Source organism: Lonchura striata, chromosome 16 (genome assembly GCF_046129695.1).
Source record: "Lonchura striata isolate bLonStr1 chromosome 16, bLonStr1.mat, whole genome shotgun sequence".
Classification (NCBI taxonomy): Eukaryota; Metazoa; Chordata; class Aves; order Passeriformes; family Estrildidae; genus Lonchura; species Lonchura striata.
Window position 1 is genome coordinate 12012476 of NC_134618.1, and position 12202 is coordinate 12024677.

General features: G+C 41.9%; 1 long non-coding RNA gene across 1 annotated transcript in view; it reads right to left on the bottom strand.

Annotated features, from left to right (window-relative positions):
* Nucleotides 1-6823: 6823 nt before the first annotated feature.
* Nucleotides 6824-12202, bottom strand: part of LOC110475467 (uncharacterized) — a 30984-nt gene continuing 25605 nt past the window's right edge. The window contains exon 3 of the long non-coding RNA XR_002466281.3: nucleotides 6824-6860. This is a non-coding gene — a long non-coding RNA (uncharacterized LOC110475467). The remainder of the gene's footprint in view (nucleotides 6861-12202) is intronic.

Sequence of the window (12202 nt, forward strand, 5' to 3'; positions counted from 1 at the left end):
TCTACCTGCACTTGTGATCTTATTGCCAAGTGGTCCGTGGTCCTGTGCAAAAGAAGGGGTTTTGTTAGCTTTCCCATCCTGTATATTCATTTTACCTCCTCCCCAGCTCCTCACCTCAGCTGACTTATGGCAGGCACCATCCACCCTATCTGGAAGAAAAATAAACAGTCCTTCTCCCCTCATTGTAAAAAAGCAAGTTTAGCTAGTGCTCCAAAGCCCTGAACTGGGAGAAATTGATTGATTTACAGTACAAGTAATCTCATGAGGAGTCCCTTACATCATCAGGCTGTAGATTTAATTCTACTGAAAATAAATTTCTCATTCCCCAAGCATAAATTAATGACTCAGTAATTTACTGAGTCAGTAAAAGCTAAATCTTTCAATAGAAGAGAAGAGGTTAAAAAGTATTCTTCAGAGAAGCATTAATGTGTTGTCCTCTTTATTTGGTGCAATAATCACATTAATTAAGGCAATTTTAATTACATTATTTTCACCTAGACTGACTCCAAAAATTGCAGTTATTAGCGATAAGAACACTAATGGCTGCTCTATGCTGCAGTGGGTTTTAATGACAGCTGTGTTAACCATGAGAGCTTGCACCCCACAAGATTTTCAGATTGAGCAAGTGGGTGTGTTGCACCCACTGCACTGACAGAAATGTCACTATTGTCCACATTGTTTTTCTTCCTGCTCTTTCTCCACAATAGCCCAACTCACTGTGTCCTTGCCTTCTTTGTCTAGCCTGACATTTGGTCCCACGCCACCAAATAGTGTCTGCCTGGAGGTAACCAAGTAGGAGTTGGTTGCACTTCAGCTCCTTTTTTTTTCTTTCTTTTCTAAACAGGTCTGCTTGATAACAGAGCAGTGAGGCATTTCTGAACACCACAGGGGCACCCACTGTGGAAAAGAAGCCCCTACCTACATTTTTATGGTCTGTCCACACATGAAAAGGTGCCTGTACAAGATGTCCTTCTTCGCACTCTAAACATGAAACCTGTAATTAAATAGGAAAAACGAAGTTACCAAGCAGTAAGCACTAAAAAAGCTCACACTTCAATAGTGTTCTGTTTCTAGGAGCTCAGGTTTAGCCTGAAAGGATGGAAACGGTGCAAAAAAGCAGGTCACAGCTATTTCTAGAAATTGTGGAAGTGATTGGAGCCCCTTGACGCCAGGAACTGGAATTTCCAGACAGTAAAGTAGCACTAAGGTAGACTGTATCTGATGCCAGGGAGCTGGCAATTATTATTCATTCAACCACAAGTAAGTGCATTTCAGGTAGGATTAAAAGGTTGAATGAAGACTACAATAGCATGGACAGTCAGCTACGGGTGGAAGTCCAGGCTGGCAAGTCAAGCTCTGCCCATGGGAATGTCTCGTGGAAAACAGGAAAAATGGCACAAACAGAGATCAAAATGATTTAGCTCTTGGAAGTCTTACTTTCCCTTTGTTTTGCAAATGAATGAAGGCACTTCATAGTATAGAAATTCTTGTGATTAGACTAGATCAAGTTTTTAATTACTTTTGCAATCTCTCTTGAAAGGAGCCCTAAAATACAACAGTGACTATTACTTAGGTATAATACATATTTTACAGTCTTCCTGATTACATGTATTTCACCAATAGTTATTATGCATAGTCAATTAAACATGCAGTTAAAACACCTTAAATTGCATACCATGGACAATACTAAATAAACAAATAATTAGAGAGTTATTAAAATGCAAATTCATAACATAAAGGAGAAATTATGGAAGAAGAAAGTATTTTCGTTTATGACTTTTGGACCATATCAGCTCTTCTGGTGGCTCCTTCTGCATTAATGTGAATGCTGCTGACACAAAAGATACAGCAGTAACATGGTTTGTTTTGGTCAATGCCTAATTGCTTACAGCTTTTAGATCCTGAGATGTTGGCTTAATGGATTTTAATGCCTCAAAAGAAAAAAGGGAGATATCTGCACACACAAAGTCTTCATAAGATTCTGGAAAACAAACTGTTTCTTTACCCTTTGATATTTTCTCTGTATTTATCTTTGTAAAATTGGTATTTTTTACCTTTTTTTTTTTCAAATTTAGCTCACAGAAAAAGAGCCATCATGTTTGCCAGATTTTTATCAGTGAAGTCTGAGATGAAAAGGGGCTTGGACATCAGAAACTGGCATAGATCCCATGAGGGTTGTGATTTTTCAAACTTCACACGGGTCCTACCTGCTGCATGGACTCCTGCATTGGATTCATGGAGCTTCAGCTGTTCCTCATGGCTTTTGAGCCCAAAACTCAGCAATGGGACCACCCTGCCCAAGAGCTCCCCCAAAGCAACCCCAGAGATTATCTTTTATGGGCAAACACATTTTAATCTCTTCAAACATAAGTCAAAGGATGTTCACAGATGAAGGTGTCTTGAAAATGCTGTCCAGGGAAGTCTTTGCAGTGCTCTGGTTTGTTTTAGGGCCATTTTTGTCCTGTTTAAATCATGAAGGGACAATTTACAGCTCATGCAATAAGGCATGCTGTGTGTGCTGAATGAATTTTATTCATATAAGGAACAGACTCAGATTTCTTAAGCTGATAGTGTTTTCAGTATTACCTTAAAAGTCCTCTACACAATGTTTTAAAAAAATTTGAAACCTAAATTTTCTTATAAGTACATTTTTCGAGATGTAGGAGGAAATTTTTATGTATTTCTGCTCCTACAAATAATATTGGCATTATTTTATTGACATTGATTCCAGCTTTGTTGCAATAACTTTCTTCTGATGCTGTGGTCTTTGCTATGACTTGGCTAGACTTGCCTAGAAAACCAAAATTAGAAGAAGAGTTGCAGTTCAGAAAATATTTATTGCTATACTAATTGTATGTAAAAGTAATTTATACAAATCATATATTGCAAAATTCCTCCAGGAAAAATAAAAAACACCACATAGTTGGAATAAAACAGCTGGTTACCTTTCAGTTTTATTGGCATGAACACTGTGATTGCATCAAGCCAACTCCTCAGCTAATGAAAACTAGCAAAGCTCTATTGCCTCCAGTACCCACTGTTTCAACCAGAAATAAATCTTTGGAGCTTTCATTGCATGTGCAAGGCAAGTAAATTTAGGGATTTTTTGGGTTTTTTTAAGAGAAAAAGACAAAAACTACTGGCTGAAAGTTTTCCCATGTAGGGAAGTAACACCCCCCAGGCAGGCACCTCCCTGTGGTTTGGGGCAGAGGTTGAAATAAAAATGAGAGGTCTGGGATGGAAACTGGGCAATGAGCAGGAGATGATCCCACACCTTGTGCAAAGTGTCCTGCCTATTATTTATTCAGTGTACTGATTATTATTTTAAGGCTTTTATTTTCTATTTGCTCATGGCTGTACCAGAGTGTATTTTGTATATATATTTGTAAATATCTTTAGTCAGCAGAGTTTCCCCTAAATAAAACTAAAAATGCTTCTTAAAGCCCCTGGAAGTTTGAAGGTACAGGCTTAAACCAGGCAAGCCATGAGGAAAATCAATGGAAAAGGAAAAAACAGAACAGTGTACATGTACTCTTATCTCTCCAATAACTTCAGCTTAAGAAGGTTAGAAAGGAAATTCAGCTAATCATTGTACATTTTTCTTATTAAAAAAAAAAAAAAAAAAAGGAAGAGTTCCTCACAAAACCATGGGAATTAATGTAACTGGTTTCAGTAAATTAAGGAAATCATGTGTGGCATTCTTCTGTGGAAAAAAAAAAAGATCCCTTTTCCTAGGCTCTCCATTTTCAGCTCTATACGTTGAAAAACCATGTGGGTCATATCTAATTAAAAGTGCACTCTTCTGACAAAGCATTTTTGCCTGGTTTTAGATAGCAGCAGTCTGTAACTGATGTGATCAATTCTCCCAGATCTGCAGCAGACACAAGGTGTTCTGTAGGGCACACGGGCCTGGGGCTGTGAGGATTCATTTCAGCTCCCAGCTGGGCACATTGCACCCAGAATGGTTTTTCTGCCCAGTTTGGGTTTTCCCCAGCTATGAAACAACTTCTCCATCTCCAGGTACTACTGGCTGGCTGAAATATTTTAATGAATGTAAGGTACTTAGATGAGTCTGTGGACAGATAAGTGAAAAGAGAATAAAAACTCTTCATTTCATTAATGTCTCAGTCTTTAACTGCCTCTCCACACTAATAAAATGTTAGAAATACATAATGCACTCACATCATGTTGTCTTTCAAGCAAATGGTAAAAGAACCACAGTAACCAATTCAAAATATGCATGAATACATATATTATGTTTGCATTGGTAAACCCAGTCTGTTTGTACTAGGAAACATTTTTAGCAAACAATTTTATTTATAACTCCTGTGCAAGCATTCCAGAAAGAGGTGGTCTGTAAATTCCAGAGGACTCTATTTAAAAGGGAATTCTTCAAGTAAAAAATGAAACTAATAATAACTCCTTGAGGTGCTAGATACTGCTGTAGCTGATACCAAGTGTTAATCTTTGGAGAAATGAACTCAATTTTGTTTTGACACTAAGATAATGCTCTATGATTTCACTGAGAAAGCATTATCTCTCCCTGCTCTCTCTACCTCCAATAAAGTTTTACAAGCAATAAAAAGGCCTGGAGATCAGCTATTTTCCTGTTGGTGCTGTTGGAGGTTTCCTTTTGATGCCTCCCGACAGAAACCTCCCTGGTGAGTTCTTGCAAGGAGCACTTTGGTGCCACTTCTCAGTTGGGGTGTTTGGTCTGAGCTGCAGAGCCTGGGGGTGGCAATGGCACCGTGACTAAAGGGAAGAATGTTCCCAGACAGGAGGAAACCCAGCTTAAAAATGCATTAAAAACAACTCTTGCTTTCTGGGTGCTGGCTCCTTGGCTTCTCCCTTCAGAGGGTGGCAGTGTGCCTTGTCCCCATGGCCAGGGGGACATGGCTGGGGTCTTCCCAGGGGGCAAAGCCAGAGCTGGTTACAGGCTCCTCTACGTTTGTAATGACACTGGAGACAGGGGAACTCCCACTTCCTACCCTAAATAACTCCCCTGGGACTGATCCAGTTTGTTCTGAGCCAAGCACCAAGTCTTTTCTAACTGCTGTAGCTCTCCTACTAAAAGTAGCAATTAGGAGAAACATTGCCAATTAGCTAATTGCATTTCTCACAGCTGCTTCAGTACAGATTGCCTTATATGTCATAAACTTCTCCACAGTTTTATAAATGACTTATCTCGGAAGTACTTTTTATAAGCAATGTGTTCATTTATATTTTAATTCCAGGAAAGTTGCTGGCTTTCCTGTTGCATTGTAGAACAATGCACCCATCCAGATTTCCTCAAAGTGTTTGTGAGGCCTGGGCTCACAGAGACCTGAGCAGGAGCCACAGCACCCTCCAGCTCAGGAAATAAATCCCAGTTCCTGCTGCACACCAGGGAATATCCACAGGGACACGTCTCCATAAAGCCATGTTGACTCTACTCAAGCTACGTCAGGGAAGGTTTAGGTTGGATATTAGGAAAAAATTTTTCACTGAAAGAATAATAAAATACTGGAATTTTCTTCCTAGGGAGGTGGTGGAATCACCATCTCTAGATATGTTTTAAAAAAGACTGGACGTGGCACTTGGTGCTATAGTCTAGTTGTGGTGTTAGGGCATAGGTTGGACTTGATCTTAAAGGTCTCTTCCAACCTCATTATTCTGTGATTCTGTGATTCTGTGATTCTGTGATTCTGTGATTCTGTGATTCTGTGATTCTGTGATTCTGTGATTCTGTGTGATACTCTCTTTGGGTGTCCACCTCTGCCCACTGCCAGGAGCAGGATATGGCTCTGTATGGCCTGAGAGAGCTGGAACTACCCAAAAATGGCAATTCTTTGCTTGTTATGTCTTAAGATTTTAGCTGGACTGCACCAGCCATGTTACTCACTTCCTGCCCTTCCTCCTGGAGCCAGTTACAGGAAAGGAGGAACAATGCACCCCTGGGCACTTCAGTCCTCACCTGGCAGGCCACACAGGGCAGTGGTGGCATGTGGCACTGGGACACCCACCTGAGCCCAGGAGGAAACAGGAGCAGTGGTGGGACACCCTAATCTGAGGGGATGTACAAGATGATGCTCTTCAGACTTCCTAAGATTGATTTGACTTCCCAGGCATCCTCACATCTTCTTGATCCAGTGAAACAAAGGCTGTGGTGGGACTGCTGCAGTGCCCACAGCTGGGAGCTGCAAGAAGCTGGCATGTTTTCAAGGTGTCACCTGCCCTGCTTCTGCCCGTGTTTATTTACAGCTTTGCAGAGAAAGGCTCTTCTCCAGGGACATCTCCCTCCCTCCCTGTGGGCACAAAGCAGATCTCTGCCATTCCCAGCAGCTCGAGCCAGTGAGAAAAGCAGAGGGATTGGATTTAATTGCAGAAAAAAAAAAAAAGTTTCCACTAGAGTAAAATGGCCTAAACTTGGTGCACAATAAGGTCTGGTCTGTGCTGCAGTATAACTCCATCCAAAGCAGAGCATAAATGGTCTTCCTTTGCTAAATTGCCCACAGATATATTCCTTAATTCCAGGAAGAACTCTCATGTTTTTCAGAATTGTACCGCCTAACCTTTTTTACCTCCTTGCACTGTATCTTTTAAAATTGCTTTTTATTGGCAAAGACCTTTTTGTTGTTTTGTGTGAGTTCATGTCTTGCCAATGTTTCAGAGCAATTGCTAAGTCCAGCACATACTTTAAATGATAGGCTTGAGCCATCTTTGATCTGAAGCCAAATGGGTTTTAATAGAGTTATCTCTTTAAAAGCAGTGTTCTCCCTCCTTCTTTGCTGCTTCACCAGAACAGGGCTGGCAGGAAATTCATCCAGCTTTCATTCACGAGCTGGTTTGTAGTAGTTGTTGCAGACAACCAGATCCAAATCCTGTTGAAAGCAATACAAAAAAATCCCATTAGCTTGTATCAGGCCCAAATTGCTTTCTGGACCTTTATCTAAGTTTTGGGAATTTCCAAAATATTTGTAAGGTAACATCACTCCTTGGCTGGCTGAAATGTAACCTTTCACATTTGAGGAGATGGTTCTTTAAGCAGCTGGATAAGAAGTACTGGAGACCATGCTGAGGTTTTTAAAAGCTGAATGGAAGGCCTTAATTTTAAACCTGTTCATTAACAGGTAGGGTCTGGCATGTCCCTGTCCCCCTTGGAGGAGGATCTGGGGTTTGGCACAGGAGAGCCAGTGCTTGACTCCCCATTTTCTTGCTCTATCTGAACTGGAGAGAGGGAAGAGAAGGCACAAGTGATGGTGATGGGGTGAGAAACTCTCCTATTTACTGCAGAAAAACTACTCATGGTGAGAAAAACTCTTCAATTCTCTCATAAGCCACGTCATAAAGGGACCCTGTGTTAGTGCAGAGCCTCAGCAGCACAGGGCTACCCCCAGAGGAGAGGGCCTAGGCAGTGAAAAGCAAGAAGAGCCTCTTGAATTTGGGTTGTACACTAAACTGGAGAGGTTATAAATATCATTATCAGGAATCAGAGGACACCAACAATCTGCTGATAGAATAAAAAGAAAAGGATGCCAAAGAAAGGGTTTGCAGAATGGGAAGGAAGAGAAATGTCCTGAAAACCAGGGTGTAAGCCCTGGTGTTTACACTCCCTCACCCCGTCAGAGCCCAGCCCCTCTCCTTGCTCATGCAGGTCCAGCTTTCCAGGCTTGCAAAGGTTGGAGTTTCTCACATTTTGATTTTTCAGTTGTGGATGACAAATTCCACCTTTTTTGCAGGGGATGTTACTAAATCACTTTGTGCCACTTTCAGAGTGAGTTGGCCTTTTCAGACACCCAGTGCTCCAAGGAGAGACATTTGTATGAAAGTCTGTGCAGTGCATAAAGGCATTTCGTGGGGAGATTAATATTAAAATACTCAGCTATCCAATCAATTTATGAGGTTTTAATGCAATGACTTGAGTCTAGATGTTAGAGTTCACTTAAAGTTCACTGACTATTATGGGACTGATGGTCTATAGAATAGCTTAATCTTACCGTGGGAAAACTAAAATCATGGAGGGGAAAATCAGGCAAGACATGGAGGATAAACTCCCATTCCTGTGAGATACCACGGGACATGCCAAAAAAAGGCAGAGAAGGAACCATTTACTTCCAGTGCAGAGGGAAGGATGTGCAGTTAGCAGCACTTACAGCAGCCATGTGCCATCCTGATCTCTTTTGTAGACATTTTGCAAAAGCAGGGAAGGGGAAAAGAGCTGCTTGATGTGTGTTTTACACAATGCAGAGAGGAAACCAGAGACTCAAAAGACAGCTCTGTTTTTCAGGCTAAAGATTCTTGCTTCATTTACTGACAGGACCTTTCTATGCATAAGAGGAGACCTCCCACACCTTAAATTGCTGCACTGAATGGATTTACATTCTGCTTTATCCTCTGCATTCCAGCTCCTGCCCTTAGCCTTGTGATTGTGTACATGAGACTGCAGGCTGCACATCCCAGAGAGCTCAGAAAAAAACCCAGACCCAAACCCACAGGAAAAAAAGGACCCCCATTTAGATCTATCCTTCCCAAGGGCCACTGCTTCCCTGTGTGAAATTAAACTTGCAGAAGAAAACATTTGAGAGAAAGTTGGGACTAATGAAAACTGCACAAGGTTCTTTGGCTTCACTCATCTGGAGAAGAAAAGTGTAGCTCTAGGCAAGCAGGAGCTTGTTGAGCTTGAAGAAATGTTACCTGCTTAAAGGCAGGTAAAATCTGGCATAAGCTGTTAATCCATCATTCAGGTTTTTACATGCCAAACTCCTGTAAATGTTTTTCTACCACATCCTGTCTCCTCCTTCTCTAGCTGAAAAATAATAATAATTTTGGAAGATCATGAATTAGGCCTGTCATTCTTTTTTTTCTCCCCTTATCCTTGAACTGCATCACACAAATTCACTGTCTCTTAGAGGACTTGATCCTGCACTCCTAATCAGGGAGCAAAATTCACCATGACTTCAACTTTGAGACCCTGAATTTTCATTTAGAGAAAAGCTAAGCTTTCTTCCTTGCCATCACATATTCCTGGGCATCATTAGGGTGGTGCTCTGGTCAGCTACCAGTGACCCAGACCAGGATTTCCAGCAAGAGATCCTGAACACGTTCACCCAGGAAGGGGCAGGTGGGCAGGGGAGGGCAGAGCGAGGTTGGTGTTGGTGTGAAAAATGGGGCAAGGCCAGATTTGAGTAACTTCAGCCTTGCACAGCCAAGGGTTGACAAAGCAGTGACCGCCTGCCAAGTCATTCTTCTGGATGAACAGCCCCTGACAGCAGCAGCACAGCCCACAGCACCACGGATCCCTTGCTGTGCCCATGCTCACTTGGGCATCCCTTGGGCCTTCACATCTCCTGAATGCAAGTGTATTCAGTCTCCTCTGAGAAAGAGGGAAAACCACTTTTAATTTTTTTTTTTTTATAATGAATAATACAGATTCTGTGAAGGGTTTAGCACCCTGTGTTTGCACAGAGATGAGCAAGGATGGGCTCCACTGCTCACTGCTTTAAACCTGTGCATTACTTCAGGGCCAGTCCCACCTTCTAATGAGAGTTTCACATTGAGAACAGCAGGAGAGTGGCTCTGCAGACATCCCCATCTGCTCTCTGTGGCTCTACAGGCTCTGCTCCCCTTTGCAGAAGCTGTCTTACAGCAGGGGTGCCACACCAAGCCCAGTGGCAGCCCCCTCTTTTGCAATCCCCCCTCCCTGTGGTTATCCCCCCTCCACAGGTCCTGCAGCCTCCCTGGTTCCCAGCTCACCTCTCCAGATGCAGGCAACAGCTGGAGCACGTAACACCTGGACTTTGCAGCACAATTCTGCTGCAAGCCAGACACGAAAAGAAATATGCAGATCTAACAAAACATCCAAACTCTTCAGAGCACCTGCAGGTTTCTTGATCACTCCTTGGTCAGAGTCCTCAAGGGGGCTTGCAGCCCCTCCAGCTGCACAGGGCTTTCCCATCAGCTCACCCCTCCCTCAGCCTCATTTCTTTTTGCTTAAGGTTCTTCTCTCCCCTGCAAGGTAACTCTGAAGGTAATGTTCATTTCTGCTCCCATCCTTAGGATTTTTCCCAGTTTCCAAGGATGTGACCTACTCTTCAGTGCCACACTGCCACACCATCAGGCTGGTTTCACTGGGGAGCTCCCCAAGAAGCAGCATTTCCAAGAGCTCACATTATCACCCACTGTAAGGCCTTCTGCCACTATGAGGAGATAAAGACTGCAGAGAAAATCCAAGACTCCCTCATGGAAAAAACAAGTTTGCACCATACTCAATCTCTGTTTAGATTCTTAGGCTTGTCAAGCTATGCTTCTTTACCATGAATTTCATTTTCCCCAGAAGTAACAAAGTTATGTATAGCACCTTTTAAGTGGCATTTGACATTTCCCATACTATGGAAACATGAGCTGCCTCCCTGATTTCCTGTTTACTGTGCCACATCTCTGTGGGACACAATCTCACACAGGCACTGGTCAGTGGCAGAATATTTCCCTTTAAAGGTTTGTATGCACAGAAGAAATCATTGACATATTCTAACTTTAGGTATAACTCAGGACCAAGCTCCCTATAGTGTCAGTGCAGCCTCCAGAGAGCAATTTAGGATACCTGAGCCAGAAATCCTAAATTAAACTATGTGAATGCTTCCCAAAGTGCCAAGAGCTCCACACTCAGTGTAAGGAGAGATCCCAGCATGAATGAACCAAGAGGAGCCATTGACCTTAGGAAAACCAGGATTTTCATTCACATATTTAATGATATTCTGTTAAAATCAATTCTGGGTTTTTTTAAAGCCACTTATGAGCTTGCTTCAGAGCTTTATGAAGCTGCATGGAATAATTAAGCAAACAAATCTAGTCCCATGCTAAGTTAATTACATGCCTTGTGGTTTCATATATATTTTTCTCCCTTTCATAGTTGCTTTTTAATACGTCCCCATATTTCTTTCTGACTTTTCTGTGTTACTCTCTTTAGTCTTCAGGAAACCCATTATTACTCAGGGGACCAAGCAATCACATAAATCTCACTGAGTGCAATTAATCTCTGCAGCTTGCAGGCTGGCTGTGGGATGGTGTTCACCTTTTTATTTTCCAGTTGCTAGGGTTCAGCCCAGCCTCCCCCTAAATTCACTTTCCCGTGTCCCTCTTGTCCCTGTGATGTGTTGGACCTGAAGCCAGGAAGAGTTTTCAGGGCTCTTGGGCAACCATGAGTTGACCCCTCACATTTTACTGTGCAGAGAAAGGAGGGAAGAAAGGGCTTATTTCAGTATTTCAGTGACAACCTTAATGAGGAAAAGGATTTATTTCAGGAAGGACAGATTAATGATAGTTGTATTCCATGTATGGATTTAAAATGTCAATATTGCAGCAGAATTATACTTAAGTGCATTTTTAGGCATCTTGGCAGAGTCGTGATTTTGGGGACAAGGCTTTAGGTCTGATCTCAGAAGACCAATTCTGGGACCAAAAATGGTTATGTGTCCTACAGAAACATTAGAAATCAGAGATTTAAATCTTCCAGACTATATACATTGACTTCAGTGAAATTTTGACAAGTGCCTTGTGGTATTCTTATCAGCAAGTTTGAGAAACAGATTGAAATAAACTTATGCAAGATGGGAACACAAAGTGTGAAAAACTGTTCTCAGGAAGACCTATCTACAGCTTACTCTAAGAAGAGAAGTGCAAGGGTTAGGAAATTCTAAAAGCCTGCTACTGATCTTTAAACATATTACATAATAACTGGTACAATTGGCTAGATAATATGCTTAATAAATTTGGAGATGGTATCAAGCTGGAAAGTCTGCAATGTGCTGGAAATTCATAAAGTTCTTAGAGATTGGGGAAATGGCCAAGAAAGGATGAAACTCAATAAAAACAAATAGGATTTTCTGCAATTAATAGAAATAATTGATTGTAAAAATGCAGGATGTGCCTGACCGTCAACACATCCGTCCTGCCTGCAAGAGCCTGAGGTTTATAGGGCATCACAAGTTAAGTAAGAGCCAGAAATGTCCCTATTTTACAACAAATGTACTCGAGATGTGATTCCCAGGAGTTCTGTCTCTAGCACATGCAACCACACAAAATCAGTTCCATCCACATCATGCTGGGAAGGTCTCAGCTAGAAAACTTCTCCTATTTTAGTACCACAATTCAACAAAGATGTGGGCCATTGGCCAGAGTCCAGAGGACAGCAGGGATGACCAAAGGTCTTGAAAACAAGGACCAC